Source organism: Clarias gariepinus, chromosome 20 (assembly GCF_024256425.1).
Source record: "Clarias gariepinus isolate MV-2021 ecotype Netherlands chromosome 20, CGAR_prim_01v2, whole genome shotgun sequence".
Taxonomy (NCBI): Eukaryota; Metazoa; Chordata; class Actinopteri; order Siluriformes; family Clariidae; genus Clarias; species Clarias gariepinus.
This window is the reverse complement of record NC_071119.1, coordinates 18,943,471-18,959,792: the sequence shown is the minus strand read 5'-3', so window position 1 is coordinate 18,959,792 and position 16,322 is coordinate 18,943,471. Positions and strand designations below refer to the sequence as shown.

The 16,322-nt window shown below is 40.5% G+C and overlaps 1 protein-coding gene across 1 annotated transcript in view; it reads right to left on the bottom strand.

The window, feature by feature from the left end:
• LOC128508378 (RAS guanyl-releasing protein 2-like) overlaps window positions 1-11,868 on the bottom strand; it is a 54,229-nt gene extending 42,361 nt beyond the window's left edge. The window contains exon 1 of the mRNA XM_053479681.1: window positions 11,535-11,868. The gene's annotated coding sequence lies outside the window, so the exon portion shown is untranslated. The remainder of the gene's footprint in view (window positions 1-11,534) is intronic.
• Window positions 11,869-16,322: the final 4,454 nt, after the last annotated feature.

Below are 16,322 nucleotides of genomic sequence, written 5' to 3'. Positions count from 1 at the left end.
TGTTTGATGCGTAATGACAGCGCGAACGAGACGGGAGGATGGGAGAGGTGTGGCGACAATTTCGGCTTTTTTTTTCGGCGCTTTCTTACGTTTCGGCCGAAACCGATAATGCTATTTCGGCCGAAAATTTTCGGCGGCCGAAATTTCGGTGCATCCCTAGTAGAAACATTGGATTCTCCGTGTGTACACGGCACTTGGAAACATTCAAGGGTTTGACTTTCGTTTTTAATCACTGAACGACTGCACTCGTCTCGTTTCTACTTTCTTCTCCCATCACGCCTTCGACGTTTGTAAACCCTAGAAGAGGAGCGAGCATTTAATAACGCCTGTGCCCTGACAGGTATCCGTCCATCACGCTGTGTGCATGCCTGAGTGTAAGAGACGGAAGAATAGAATCTTTAGGCTGCACAGACGCAGAGCCGCTGTTGCTTGGTGACACAGACTTAGTGCTATCGATCCCGCCAGGCTCCTGATAAAGGGGATGTGTGCGAGAGAGAGAGAGAGAGAGCGAGAGCCAAACAGAAATCATGGCTAATGATTATTCCACCCCACTGCTCACGTTAATGTTATCAGACAGTAAAGCCCGACGGGTTGATTGAATTCCCTGTCCGGCAGTTACAGTGCGTGTAAATGCCATCAGTCCACTAACAGCCCCCCCAGCAGCCATACAACCCACAGGCTTGAATAAATAGCTCCGTCGCATTCCGCATGATAAATATACACATACACACACATACACTCAGGTATACACGTTTTATCTGAAAATTCTGCAAAGGAATTGAACCCGAGCACGGATCCTGTGCCGATTGAGACTCTAATCCAGGACGCAAGCAAAGACGAACGCTAATTATAGATGGCGCAGGGAGGACATTGTACCCACTGGCACTGGGGCAGCACAGATATCCGATTAGTTAATGACCGCCATTGTCCTCACTCACACGTGTCTGATCAGTCACTCTATTTTACAAAGCCATAATGATTTAAATGTAATAGATGAGGCTTACTCCATGACGATGATTGAGAAGCTGCATTCCCTCACCCATCAGTAGTGTAACCCCTAGAGATCCTACCCTTTCTCAGAGAACACTGGAGTAAGTATTGAAGTAATTGTTTTCATGGACATGCTGTAGAAAAGCTCTTGGAATTGTGTGGCTCAAATTACAGGGTACCTGGGTAGCGCAATTAAGTCTCTGTAAAAGTGCAAAGAGTACGTGTGTGTACCTACTTGGTGCCAAGCAGAAATTTGCACGAACTGGGTGTCGGACAACGTCGAAGCGGGAGTCTTGTCTTTGAATAATACTTATGGTCAAGTTGGTGCAAAAACCATCATCATACCTTAAACTCGTACCCTCTTGGTGTCACGCTAGCATGCTGTCAACGTCGCCATGATAACGGTGTCAAACAGGGAAACAATTACGTTCAGCCTTAATCCCGAGCCGTATCAATCTCCAAATACGCTACGTAAGCTAACAAGTTATTAAGAGGCATAACCTTTTTTTAAAGTAGAAAATACACACTATTATTACACAATATTATTGCATTGCTAGGAGGACATTGGTGGCCCAGTGGTAGCCTGCCATGCGCAAGGCCCAGGTTCAATTCCCAGCCAATTCCCAAACCCCAGCCACTGGATGCAATGCCGGTCCCAAGCCCAGATAAAATGGGAGGGTTGCGTTAGGAAGGGCATCCGGCGTAATCCTGTGCCAAGTTCTTGTGCAGATCAGATGTTCCGCTGTGACAGGAGCTGAAATGCATCATCATTGCATTGCTATTTGGATGTAGGCTGGATCCGGATTGACTTGCCCAGCGGTCCAGATCTGCTTTTCCAGAGAAGCCCAGTAATAGATAGTGGATGCGATAGAGACGCTACAGAAGCTATGAATAAAGACTAATTGTACTGAAGGAACGTCTGAAACGAGTCCTAAGAGCGCCTGAAGTACAGTCATAAAAACTTATCTTGAAGTTTTATAAAGATTCCTCACGGACTTTATTATTGGATGTGCAGGGGGGGAAATTAAATTCCGGCTCCTGCGTGAGCGTCTGCGGGTCGTGCTCAGCGGCTCGGCTAGCTATTCAGGATTAAGCTTAATGTTAAAAATGTGCATATTTAGGGATAACTTTGTGTGTGCCTCCAGTTTGTCAAGTAGTGCAACAGCATGTATTAAAAAAAAAAAAAACTTTCAGTGCGTGAGCTTCCTGTTTAAGACTGGACCTTTAAACATTTCTGCTTTGATGCGATTTATTTTAAGTCTTATAAAAGTGTTTGTGTGTGTGTGTGTATACACGCTTGGGGGCTTCCTACGCCTCTGCTTCTGTAATATCGCAAAAATGCAGAGGATCTGGCTTTCTCAGATTACACCCATTCCCTGGAGAAGAAGGTTGACTCAGCATGCAGCTGCATACAGATGTGTTAGCACATGCATATGTGCGTGTGAGAGAAAGGATGAATATTCATATTCACTCCACTGGCATGTGGTTTTTACTGCAGCATTTGAAAAAAAAAAGGAAGAAAGAAACAAAGAAAAAAAAAGTGTGATTAGCTGAATTTTTTTCCCGACAGCGCAGACAGAGACATGCAATTTGCCACACGTGAGGCGAACATTTGCTAGATTGGGTGTCACGTTTTCTGTTCGTGTTTGCTTCCTGTTCTGTGTCCTGCAACTCGCAAGTTTGAAGGCATAACAAATACCGGAAGTTGTGTGTGTGTGTGTGTGTGTGTGAGAAAAAAATAAGAGTGAAGGGTGTAGAACATGTGACGCTTTACTTTATTGCTCCAGCGTATCTGGCGTTCATAGGAAGAAAGATGTACAGAAAAATGCATACTATTGCTTTTTTTGTAACACAGGAAATATTCTTTTAATGGTGGATAAGACGCAGGAAACAAAGAAGAGCGAGATACAGTAAAAAGACGGTGCGGTGGAGGAAGGCCATCATTCTGCATGCTCGGAGACAGAGAGAGAGAAAAGGAGATAAAGAGAGAGTGAGAAAGTGATGGGCAGACTGCAAGACAAGCCAAAAAAGAAACGCCTCTTTGTGCATTATATTATGTTCTAACACTTTCACTTCCTTTAAACTAACTAATCGTTAAACCAGAAATGCAAATGCAGGTTTTTTTTGTCTGTTTGTTTCCTGGAATCCTAACACACTGGATTGAACCTGTTTAATACAGAAATGCAATATGTTACTTTTTATTTTGCTTTTTTTTTTTTTTTTTTAAAGAATCTCCAATCTCGGAGACATTCCTTTGTGCACTTTGTGGTTTTTTTTTTCAGACAAAGACTGTTTATGCACAGTGATGCACCAATCTACTTATCAGCTGTAAGCCTGTATGATGGCCATCATGCTGGTTAACTTGGTCTGACTCAGACAACAGTAGTCTAGCCAGCTGCAGAAATTCGTGAAAAAAAGTTTTAGATGTACTGTAATAGCTCCCATGACAGCGATGAAGTGCGGACGTGTGGGAAAATGTCGGCTGCGTGGGAGTATTTTAGAGTCTCCGAGACTGATCAGTGATATCCAGTTTGTAAGAGATACTACAAACAAGAATTTGATACTTTTTTGGTTATCTATTTATTTTTGCATTTCATATTTCCAAAGAAAAAAAAAAAAGTTTTTATTGGGCTATGTAAGTAAGAAAATTGATTGAGTGATGTATTGCGATTCTTTTGCGTAGCCCGACACCGGAATCTTACAGGAACAACAACGTTTTAGCACATCGACTGCTGTTCCTGTATAATCCTGTAGGTGGTGCTCTCTAAACTATTCACTATTCTTTGGCAGGCTATGTGGTGGGAGCAAATAATTTTCCTAGTTAGTTAAGAATTGATTTTAAATAAGGAATCGGGACATTCATAAAATCATGATACTTACAGAATCGCAATATAGATAAAATCCGCGCCTAGCTAAGTTCCCGTCGCTAGACGGTATGCAAGTACTGAAAAATTCTTCTCATTTAGTAGGTAGCTGTTTATGAAATTTAAAACGGATGTGTCTTGTGAAAGGTGATATTAAAAGTTGTTTAATAAATTTCTATAACAATTCATTTGTGCGCTCCACCAAAGATGTGAAGTGTAATCGATGGTGGTTAACAACAACCAAAAAAAAAAAAAGTATCTAGTATCGACTTTCATCCAAATTATTATTCTAAATATAGGTATCCATATTGGCCAAGAATTTAATAGTAGGTGTACCCCTATTGTGTTTTTGATGGTCTTTCGGTTGCTCCCGGCATGGGTTGCCACAGCGGACTATCCAGTCCGCACAAAAGCTTGGCACAAGTTTTACGCCGGATGCCCTGCCCTCGGCGCTGCAGCCACCCCAGGCACTGTCCCAATCCCGAATAAAAATAGCTGCTATAAAATAAATTAAACAACAAAAAGCCAGCTGAGTAAACGGATTGGAAAAGTGGTATTTCATGAGTGACGTTATAGAGCATAACAGCACTGGGACCTTTAACGATATGCATCACTCCGCATCACAGGTGTTCTAACAATCGTTAATTACGCCAACTGTGTTTTGCAGCATGAATGAAAGGACGGAATACGGTACTAGACTGTAAAGTATACAGTATACGGAATACTACAGGACTGTAAAGAGGAAAGAGCAGCTGCCTGCCAAAACCCACAGCGCTTTCAGCCACAAAACACATCTAAAAATGTTACAACACTGTCTCCTTAGTACTTGCCAAGCCGTTCCGAATCGCCTCTGAACCAGCCGTGTTGTTTTATTTACAGCTAACGGGAGCCACAAAGGTATCTAGCTTTTAACACAAGGCCACTTTCACAGCATCCAACAATAGTAAAAGAATTAATTAAAAGAATTTAAAAAATAAATATAGCATATAGCAAATTGCAGAGCAATAAAAAGCGTCCAGGATGTTTTCATCATAGAAATAGACGCTAAAGTGTGACGCACACACAAAAACATGCTTCCACATCTGAAACATCCCACAAGCTATAAAACAGCAGGCCATCATCCTGCAACACATTTAGCGCACTCAGCAGTGGGACCGACCATTTCCTGTTTACTGGCCTCTCCAACACGAGTCCTGCTTCCTGTGTTTGGACTGCGATGGTGCCGGAGATAAAGCCGTGTCTCCATTCTGAAGTTCAGGAAGGACGACATACTAAACATAGCCCGGGATAAGATTTGCATGTTCATCTTGATCTCTGTGCATGCGTACTGGGTACATCGCAGGAGATCTCAGTGCTCTAGGCTTAGTTAAGAGGAAGCCTCAAAACACTTTGGATGTCAGGCATTCTTGTGGTTTTGTAAGATTAAACATAATCCTGCTGCGCGTGTGCGTCCACGCCCGTACTGGAATCCTTCCCGAGATGATTCAGTCAGTCACTCGTGTCTATAATCGCTTCCCTGAATCATCAGCATCCTTTTCAGAAAGTGGCAGCCGCGCAATAGCTAATCAACACCAGCTTACACGAAACATCAGGTTAGCAGATTGTCATCATCATCAAGTGAAAAGCGACTTTACATGCCTTCACAGCTCTAATTTTTTCTTCGTCCTGCTCAAACCAAGCTCTGCTCATCCAAAAAACATAAATGTCCATGACGTGAATGATAAAATTCAATAACATTGAATTAAAAAAAGGGGAAAAAAATCATATTATCATAAACAATAACAAAATCAAACAAGTTAAGATAAACCTGATGCATGCAAAAGTATTGGCGCTACCGATCAGCAACCTTTTTCGATCACGTGACAAAACTTTTCACTTCATGTATTATTCTTATAAACTGTCAATGCACGACTAGGACTCATTGCTGATTAGAAACTTTTTGCTCCCCGTTTCTTTCTGCTAACAAACTGATATTAGTTGTTAGCATGCTAATAATTTACGCTACAATGCTGTACTGTGTTTGTGCAATAACAAAACTAGCCAACTAACCCTTACACAGTAGCTAACAGCACAAGGCCTTTCTGAAGGACAAACGTAGGCAAAGTAAGTTTATGAGCTGCCTGCGGAACTCTGTGTATGTATTTTTAATCCAGATCATTTGTGATCATCTGCCTTGGATAGCTGGAGGGGAAACACTTTACTGTTATGACTCCTCTGGCTGTCTTTTAAGTCATACAGGAAATCTAAGGTGTGTCTACCGCTGTACTACTGTGGGTATTATGACATAAAAATGAAACTGATCTTGTGTATTGTGTCAATACACAGTAGATTGGTATTAATGTTTTGCAAAAGAAAGAGCCAATCAGAACTGTGCGAAAAACATTGCAAAGTGAGGCAAGCAGTGTTGACATTAACGGAACTTCTTTTTAATATCTACAGCTAGGAATAACGTGTAATAAATATTAAGCTAACTTTAGTGAAGGAAGCTATGCGCATGCATAAGTGAGTTGTAGTGCCGATTATTTGATTATAGGCTATTATTTGTCCAGGTGTTGTTTTTTTAATCAAGGTAGTTGGTGTTTCAGCCTGATTAGCTCTTTCTTAGCCTTTTTTTACAACGTTATCTGGCAACCGTGGTGCACAAGAATGCTCAATATACTGCAGAAATAAATAATACCATATAGTGGTAGTAAACCTGTACTTCACACTATAATAAACTTTGCAATTAAGCTACAGTTCAGATACGTATTAAACTTTAGGTGGAGATCCGTTACACCACTGGTTATTATAATGGTTTCCATCCTTTAAGTTTAAACTGATTAGGTTTCATTTATTTGTCTCACACAACTGAATTCTTGCACCCCTATTCCCTTTATTCCACATATATAATCCCTCAAATGGTGCTTCGTTGGTGGTCACCAACATTTCACTTGAAAATATCCCGAAGGTGCTCACTGGGTTGAGATCTGTTAGGTGTAAAGGTCATGACATTACAAATTGACATTATTTGCTCCCACATCCAAACCATTCACTGAATCCTGATGCCTTGTAAATGGAAATGGAGTCACCCTAGAAGAGAGCACTTCCACCATAAGGGGAACATTCCATCACAGGAAAAAAATGGAAAAACAGATTAATTATATAACACTAAATTGGTAACAGGATCATGGGTACCCAAAGACTGAGGAATCCCATTTATTCCTGTGGGGAACATGGGCTAGCCCATCTGATCCAATCCCATCGAAGCTCATACAGCACAAACTGTTGTGAAAAAATTACTACCGGCTATGAAAGAAAGGAATCAGTACACCCAGTGCATCACGGCTTGCTGCATATAGGGCTTAGCGAGCAAAGAGTTCAAGTTCGTTTTTCCGGCCTCAAGATTCTCCAGATCTCAATCCCATCGAGCTCCCATGGGACTTGCTGGATAAACAAGTCTGATCCTTGGAGACCCCACCTTGACAACTTACACCGCTTATTATACTGTAAGATCTGCTGCTAACATCCTATTGCCAGACACTACAGCACGACTTGCGGCATCATAAGCTCTTTTAGTGGCAAGAAAGAAACCTACACAATATTGGCCGAAATGTTTTACGGTTTTAAAGCACGTTACGGCTGATCGGTGTCCACCAGAGTCTTGTTTTCTCCCACAGAAACTAAGCAACCACCTGCAAGTACACTCATTTGACTACATCTCCAGCGCTTCGAACTAAATCACACGTTCTGCAACCACAGTCCCAATCTGTGCGATGAAGCTTGAAGTAATTACTTTTTTTCTTTTCAGTTAACAGTCTACTCTGTCCTTTTTGTCTCAGTGTTTGACTCGCTATATTACAGGTTTCTGAAATAAGAGGGGTTTTTTTTTCTTCTGCTTCATTCTCCCACCTGGACCAGATGAGATTGCCGAGCACGGGCGAGTCGTTGAAATTAACCAAGAAATGAGACTACAAAGTGTCAGAGTAGTTTTTTTTATGGCTTGCACGAAAGTAGAAGTAAAGCTAAAAAGCATAAAAAATGTTGATCACCATGCCTGAGCGAACACAATATCCCGTTCATTTTATCCAATGCAATGGAGCAACTGATTAGTTTCCCTGAAGAACGGTAAGAACATCATGGACTAAAGATGGATAAAGCTGATGAGGCAGAACTGTTCAATATGTACATTCCCAACACATGAGCTCTTGTAGCGTGTGACTGCATTAGTTCCAGTCACCACCAGAAGCAATTTATTTGAATGGGGTTGACCTTTTTGCAATTAAAGTGTCACATTATATGAATGTACTGTAAGTATTCCTGTTCCTCGAAGGCTCAGGAGGGTATTAGAGGTCACGGCTAAATATATTGCATCATAAAGTTTAAAGAGATATGAAGTCCAGGACGAAATTGTGGAAATGCATCATCAATCAGCCTTTTAGCGCAACATCTATCCATCCATCCATTAATCAAACCGTCCATTGTCTTCACCACTATGTCTGTGCAGAATCATGGGGGGGTCTGGGACCGTTCCCAGGGCACGATCACACACTCAGGCGTGCTCACAGGAAATTTGGCAATGCCAATCAACAAAGAGTGCATGTCTTTGAACTGTGTCGGAAACCACCAAGCACATGCAAACTGTACACACACACAGGAACAGGGGCAAGATTCAAATCCCCAACGCTGCTGTTGCAGAACGACTAAACCACTAAACCACTCTGCCACCTTCAGTGCAACATTCATTCTGTCGAGATCCAAGAAGGTGTCCATCAAACAACACTCGCTGGGTTATTTTAAGCTGCAGCTTGCCAAAAGTACAGACACACGCCTTTTAATAAAACTGTTTTCACCTGATTGTGCTGCAAAGTGCCACACTGAAGAGCTCAGTGATTTTGTCTCAGAACGCCACCTCTGCGCTGAGTCAACTAGAGATGCCCTTGCGAACTGGAAATTCTATTACTCTGAAGTGGAAACATCGATGAGCAACAAAAGCCGAGCCGCAAAGTGCTAGACCGTGCAAATCTACAAAGTGTTGAGTGCTTATCACATAAAAAAAAAAAAAACACACACACAACGCAAGTAACCACTAGCAATGCTCTGTTGCAACACTCACTACGGAATTGCCACTGGCTTCCAAGTGCAAAGTCAGGACAAGACTTTATGTGATCTTATGACTCGAAGTAGAATAAACATGTTCTCTGGGTGAATCACACTTAGCTATCTGACACTGATCAATAATCTCGGGATTCGGCACATTTCCAAAGAGCGCCTCCCTTATAATAGGAAGAGGAATATCGGTGTGGCCTGCTTATCATGGGTTTGGCCAAACATTCTAAACTAATGCATGCTATTATTTTCATTAGAACAAAAATGTTGAGAAAAGCATGGAGGAAGAGCATTCCTGTTCCAGGATGACATTTCACCCACTTCCTATTGCGAAAATGTGGTTCATAAAGGCATGATTTGCCAAAGGTTGGTTTGGTAAGAACTTGAGAACCATAAAGGGGAAACACTTCATTTTAAAGGCGTTTAACCGCACTGAACAACTTTGGAATGAATTGTAATCTTGTCACTAGAAATGGGGGGAAAACAATCGATTCAGTTATGAATCAAGCTTCTTTTGTGTGGTGATTGAAGTATCGATTTTTTTTTACCATTCTTAATAGTGATATAAAGACGAACCATTCGATCGGACAGTGACAAGAATTGGCTGGTTGTTAGTTTGATTGCCCGTGACCGGAGATCACCAGATCAGTCATAGATATGAAAGGTTTTGTGACAAGCGCAAAAGCTTCCTAGTGGTGCAAAAGTAGCGCATTTTTATGGCGGGACATTCTCAAAAATCGCATGTTACAAACCTCCGATCCGCCTTATTCTCCCAACTCTGTGAGCAAGCCCAATTATTACACTCGCTTACACCACTCTGAAATTTATGTTAAAATCACGTGCGTCAGAAGACCCGCGAGCCCAAGTTAGAAGCCGCACTCACAGTTTATCCCGTGTGGTAGAAATGAATTATTCGCCAAGTTTGTTTAGAAATAATAATTAGAAACTGCTCGATTTGATGTATTTAAAGTTAGGTCGTGTTGTTTAAATGCCACGCTTGGTTTTTAAGCGGGGAAACAGGTTTTTAAAATGTAACAAAATCAGGATTGAACTGGGATATTTTATAAAATTGTGATACAGAATCACAATTTTAATTGAATCTGCACCTAGGTATGGTGATAATATCGTATCATATCGGAAGGTGAATGGCGATTCCCATCTTTACTTGTCACTTTACTGATCTCTTTAATGCTCTTGTGGTTGGATGGGCAATGGCCACGTTCCAAAATCGTGTCTAAGCCCTAACACAAGGGGTAAGGCTTTAGAGCAGACTAACTGCAATGGATCTCTAATGGGATGTGCAGGTGTCCAAATGCTTTTGGCGTAAAAGCGGATGAGCCAAATATAACACTTTACACAACTTTTACAGTTTATGCCACAGAAAATAAAACATTTTTTAAAAAGTCAAAATACAGCCTCAATAGATCATTATAAAAAATTCCCAGTCTGAGGTCAAGAGTCAATCTCCATTACAAGGAGACTTCTTTTTCCTCTCAATCCCGGGTTTTCAGAGAGTCGTAAATCAGATTCGGATTCCCAGGTTTTGAGAAAGCAGGATGTGTGTAATTGTTCGGTCGTGCTACATTGGGAGGATGAGATAAGAACAGACCCAGGTTTAGGCTCGACCCCTGCGGTTGACCTCGTGCCCTTACGAGACACAGAGGCAGGAGGTTCATGGATACTAAGCATTTGAAAAGAAATGCATCAAGAATGCAAATGTGCAAAAGTCACCACGGTTTCGCATCAACTTTAAATAAACCACCCAATGAAGCTGCGTTGGCTTTGACCAGATTTGACTCGAAGTAGCGACACAGAACTGATCGCCCACATGTATGAATTCACACATGCACACACCCTTACACACACAAGTGAGGATGCATTACTTAGAGAACCTCCCTTGCCTTATAGAGGAAGTGAGAGACTCCAGATGCGCTCAAATGAGATCAGGACAAATCAATGCAGAACAGAACATGTTTCCATTGACCTTTTCAACCTCTGGCAGAAACTCTACACTGGAGCTCTGCTCTGTTCTCTCGCTCCAAAGAGGACAGGTGTGGAAGAACGCATCACAGCTGCTTTGCCTCCTCTTATCCGAGTGTCCAAGGTTGAACTGCTCCAGGGTATATCCTGGTGCATCCCTTTTTTTTCGGGACACAGATGGTCAAGATGATCAGGTTTGTGGGGGTTTTTGGTTGCACACAAGCTGTGGCACAGTGGTTTTTGGATGCAGAACTGAATAGAATATAAAAACAGCCCTGAGCTATATATATTTAAATATATATATATATATAAATAAATACAAGTTTCAGCATAAAGTCATTGTGCATGCAAGTTTAAGACTAATAACATCTACTCAACCCCACTGCCTTCAAATAAACACTGCCTTTGATTGTTTATTCACTAAAACACTGGTCGTGCACAAATGGTGCATCGTGAATAGTGCATCATTTAAACATCATGCATATTGCAAGCTGTATGGCTTAGAGCATCATCATCATCATAATCATGCATTTCCAAAAAACACACAAGCAGAATGGAATTTATTTGCTCTTTGCAATTAATTAAGGGGATTCGTGCACACGCACGCGCTCTTACCTCCCAAAGTTTGGAGAAGCGCGTTCAACCAGACCGCTCGTGCACTGAGAACAAAAATAAATAAATAAAGTCCTCGGATAAAACGCGTTCTAACACCGGCTACGAGTCAGCTCCAGCTGTCCTCATATCTGTCCCTCCTGTTTAAAGACAACTGGAGTTCTGCTGGAGTTTGGAGCGCTTATCACAGCACTCGCGCGCGCGCGTCCCTCTCACTCCTCACTATATACACACTCACACCAGACGAGACTGCGCGCTCGTGCCTGTTGCTGCTGCGGGGTTTTTTTTTTTTCTTTCTTTCTTTTTCTTTTCCGAATCTGCGCCTGCGTTTGTCCTCCGCAGTGCTGCCACACTTCTCTGCTCCGCCGGCAGGGGTCGCCAAAAACACCGAGCAGTCTTTGTGATGTTTAGGGTTGCCAGATTAATCATAAACAATGTAATATTCATTCTACTAACGTTGACGGGAAAAGAGTTTGTAGGAATAGTTAAAAAAAGGTGGAAGCTAAAAACATGTAGTGTAATCAGTGATATTTTAGTATTACTGGTTGAAGCCCACGTACACGTCTGTCTTTCTTTCTGTACTCATTAATACAAAGATATACATTTCCTGAAAAATTGAACCTTAAAAAGGTTTATGCTTGTTTTACACTAAGTTGTACTTACTTTCATCTTTAGCCAAATCTACATTCTTGTTCAATAATCAGATAGTGAATTACAGATGGGAAATGTGTGAAGAAAAAGTAAATTAGTAAAGATTTTTTTTTTTTGTCTTAAAACAACTCATGGTGTTAAAATTCTATTCTATCACTTCGGCGCTGTTATTTCAGAAGTAAAATTATGAACGTCTGAAATATTTCAGATTACGTCACACTGTTGGACTCTCTGACTTTGTTTACAACTGGTTCTCATCCTATTTTACTGAAAGATCGGAGCATGTTGCCCTGGGAGAGGCTAAATCCGCTACACACAATGTCACCTGTGGTGTTCCTCAGGGCTCTGTGCTCGGTCCTATTTTGTTTATATTGTATATGCTTCCCCTGGGCTGTATCATCAGCCAGCAAGTTTTTTTTATTTCATTGCTATGCTGATGATACTCAGCTCTACCTCAGAATAAATTCAACCTCCTCCTCTACTCTGTCATCATTCACGTTGACCATCTGTTTGGAGGAGATAAAGTCATGAAAGAAGGAAATTTAAAAAATTTGAAATCTTACCCACCAGTGTATTTATGGGGATGCCCCTACCTACCTCAAAGAACTCATTACCTCACATACGTCCACACGCAACCTCCGCTCTGCATCAGTACATCTTTTGAAACCTCCTAAGACTAAACTTCATACTATGGGAGATAGGGCCTTTTGCTCAGCTGCACCTAGAATGTGGAATGCTCTCCCTGAGTATCTGAGGACGCCACAGAGGGTTGACGCTTTTAAATCTGGTCTTAAAACTTATCTTTTTATCAGAGCTTTTGAGTCGAATTAATTTGTAGCACTTTGAGATTTGCTTCAAATATAAAGTGCATTATAAATAAAATGTATTATTATTATTATTATTATTATTATAACTAATCCCAGTAAAACTATACTGTTTAGCTTTTCTAATTAAATCCATTGGTGCAGGTGTGTGTTCAAATTGAGCAAGTAGTTTATTAGTAGCTCATTTCAAAGTAGATTTTGATCAAATCCGGCACATAATTGTTCATAACATAGCTTTTACTCAACATTTTGATTTAATTTACGACTCAGGTTTAACATCAGGCAAATACTACTGGCAAAGTTTCATTACATTTTGTCCAGCTAGTTTTGCGTAATGCTGTGACATAATCTGGCTGGACAGACATACAGTCAGAAAAAAAATTTGAGACTGGTTTCAGGCCCTCCAATATATGAAATGTGAATATATAATTAAAAAAGCAAGTTTTGTCCAAAGTATAGACAAAATCTTTTCTTTTTTTAATATAGATACCGCTTATCCTGTACAGGGTTCAGCCTATCCCAGGAGATTTTGAGAACGAGGCGGGGTACACCCTGGACAGGGTGGCAATCCATTGCAGGACTTAAATACACTATGGGCAATTTGGGAACACCAATTAACTTAATATTAATGTACTGTATTTTTACCGGAAACCAGAGTACCCGGTGCAAATTCACCAAGCACAGGGAGAACATGCAAACTCCACGCACACATAGACCTGAGGAATCAAATCTTTGACTCTGGAGGTGCGAGCCCACAGTGCTAACCACTACACCACCATGCCACCTGTGCGCATGAAGTTTGCATGTTCTCCCTGTGCTTGGTGGGTTTCCTCCAGGTACTCTGGTTTCCTCCCAAAGCCTGAAGACATGCAGATTAGGCTTACTGGTGTTCCCAAATTGCCTGTAATGTGTGAAAGTGTGTGTCCAGTGATGGATTGGCACCTTCCAAAAATCAAACGCCAACAACGGATGTGCAAGGCCACAGAGCTAATCATTAAACCACCATGTCGCCGCTTGTGTTTAAGGAGATTTTGTATAATATTTATTAATTATTTATTAATCTCCAGGTTCAACACTTTTACAGTGGTCAGTTGGCCTAAACCAGGGACCTCACTCAGCCACAATGATTATGTTCTGATTTATTTTATATAATATAAATGATTTTTTTTTAAATAAATGTTCATGTTCTAAAATGTTAATCCCAGTGTAACACTATACAGTGTTCACTGACAAATAAAAACTTTTTCACCCCATTTGTATTCTAAGTACAATTATTCAAGCATGATATGTGAAAAATCAACAGCAAACCAAAACTCACAAATGTATTTTTGTCACAAATCTCTTCAGGCCTTATTTGAAGCAGGCTGCACAGTGGAACGGGGTGAATATTAAAACGACTAAAGATTGCTAATGCAGTTTTAAAGGTAAATACTGGATGATTAACTTGGAAATGTGCAATGTCAGAAAGGACTTTTCTCTGAGTGTGTACCTCCAGCTGCCTTTATTAAACTTGAGCTGCAGTTACACGCAGATGTCATTGCAATTTGGCAACCCTGCAGTGTGCTGCTATCTGAAACATCTAGACAGGCATGTGCAGTTATGTTACTGATACACAGAATAAGGTGATGTAATGTGTAATGTTTAAGGTTAGCTATAAAAGTCATGAATTTGTTTTTTTGTTCTGATACCTTTCTATCACAATCAGCGTAGACTTTTTCAGAAATTTATGCTGCATTGGCGTTTCTGTTGGATCAGACTGAACAGACTGGCCTCTGGGCACAGTGGACATGGGTGAACCTTTGGTGTCCATGATCCTGCCACCAGTTTGCTAGTGTAGTTGATAAACAGTGATCTGTGTATAAGTGTGCTATAACGTAAAACATTACTACTGAATGGTTTAAAAGTTCTTTTTGATCTCATTGAAGTTTGGATTCAATTCAAGATTTTAGATCTGTAGTATCCAAGTGATGCTATCCACTGAATAATCCAATGAGACTTTGACATTAACTGTTGTAGAAAGTGGTTTTACCTGGTCAGGGTTTTTTGGTTTGAGGACTGTTAGACCTGGTGATGAATTATCCAACCAGATGCACCAATGACATCAACTAGGTCAGACTGGGAGAATAGTTAAAGTAGCCTAAACCATTTTATGCTGGTGTCAACATTTCTTAAACAATTTTTAAAAAATCAAGTCCATACTGACACTCACATATTTGGGGATGTTTATGGACAAAACAAAAAATATCTCTGTCAGCCTGTAATAATGAAGGGAACAATTTCAAGCTGGCATTAACCCTATTCAACCACTAGATGTCGCCAGAAATATGTGTTTTAAACTGTAATTCATTAGCTGCTGTATGATGTGCATTAAAGAACTCTTATTATTAGATGCCCTTAACAAATCAAAACAAACATTATTTATTAATTATTAAATGCACTTTTTGAAAATAATAAACATAATTTATAAATAGCACACAAAGGTTTAAAAACTTGACATTTCCTATTGTATGCTAATCATTCATAATGAATTGTCATTACACACGGGAAAATAATTATTTGTTTCCATGCAGATTTAAAATTAAGGGTCTATCATTTTTATTATAGGTTTATTTTAAAGAATAGAGACAAAATATTAACCAAAAATCACGTAAGCACATAATAAAAATAGTATGCATTGAGTTGCATTTTAGTGAGTAGAATAAGTATTTGATCCGCAAGTAAAACATGACTTGATGGAGAAACCTTGTTGGCAAGCACAGAGGTAAGATGTTACTTAAAGTTGGTTACCAGGTTTGGGGACATCTCAGGAGGGATTATGGTCCACTATTTTTTACAGATCTTCTCTAAATCCCTAAGGTTTCTTGCATGTCTCTTGGCAACTCAAAGTAATGGCTCCCTTCATAAATTGTCTATAGGAATAAGGTCTGGAGACTGGCTAGGCCACTCCATCACCTTAATGTGCTTCTTCCTGAGCCACTCCTTTGTTGCCTTACCAGTATGTTTTTGTCACTGTCATGATGGAAGATACATCTACGACCCATATTCAGAAGTTTCTTATCTAAAATTTTACAATACAAGGCCCCATCCACTGACCCCTCAATGCAGCAAAGTCAGCCTATACCCCAAAGCTTGATGCTTCCATGTCTGTGCTTGAAGGTAGAGATGTTGTTTTTAGTGTCATAGTCAGTATTTTCCCTCCCCCCAAGAACAGTGAGTCGAGTTGATGCCAAAGAGCTCAATTTGGTCTCATCTGACCACAGCACTGTATCCTAATCCTTCTATGTTCATTGGCAAACTTCAAACGTGTAGTTCTGGG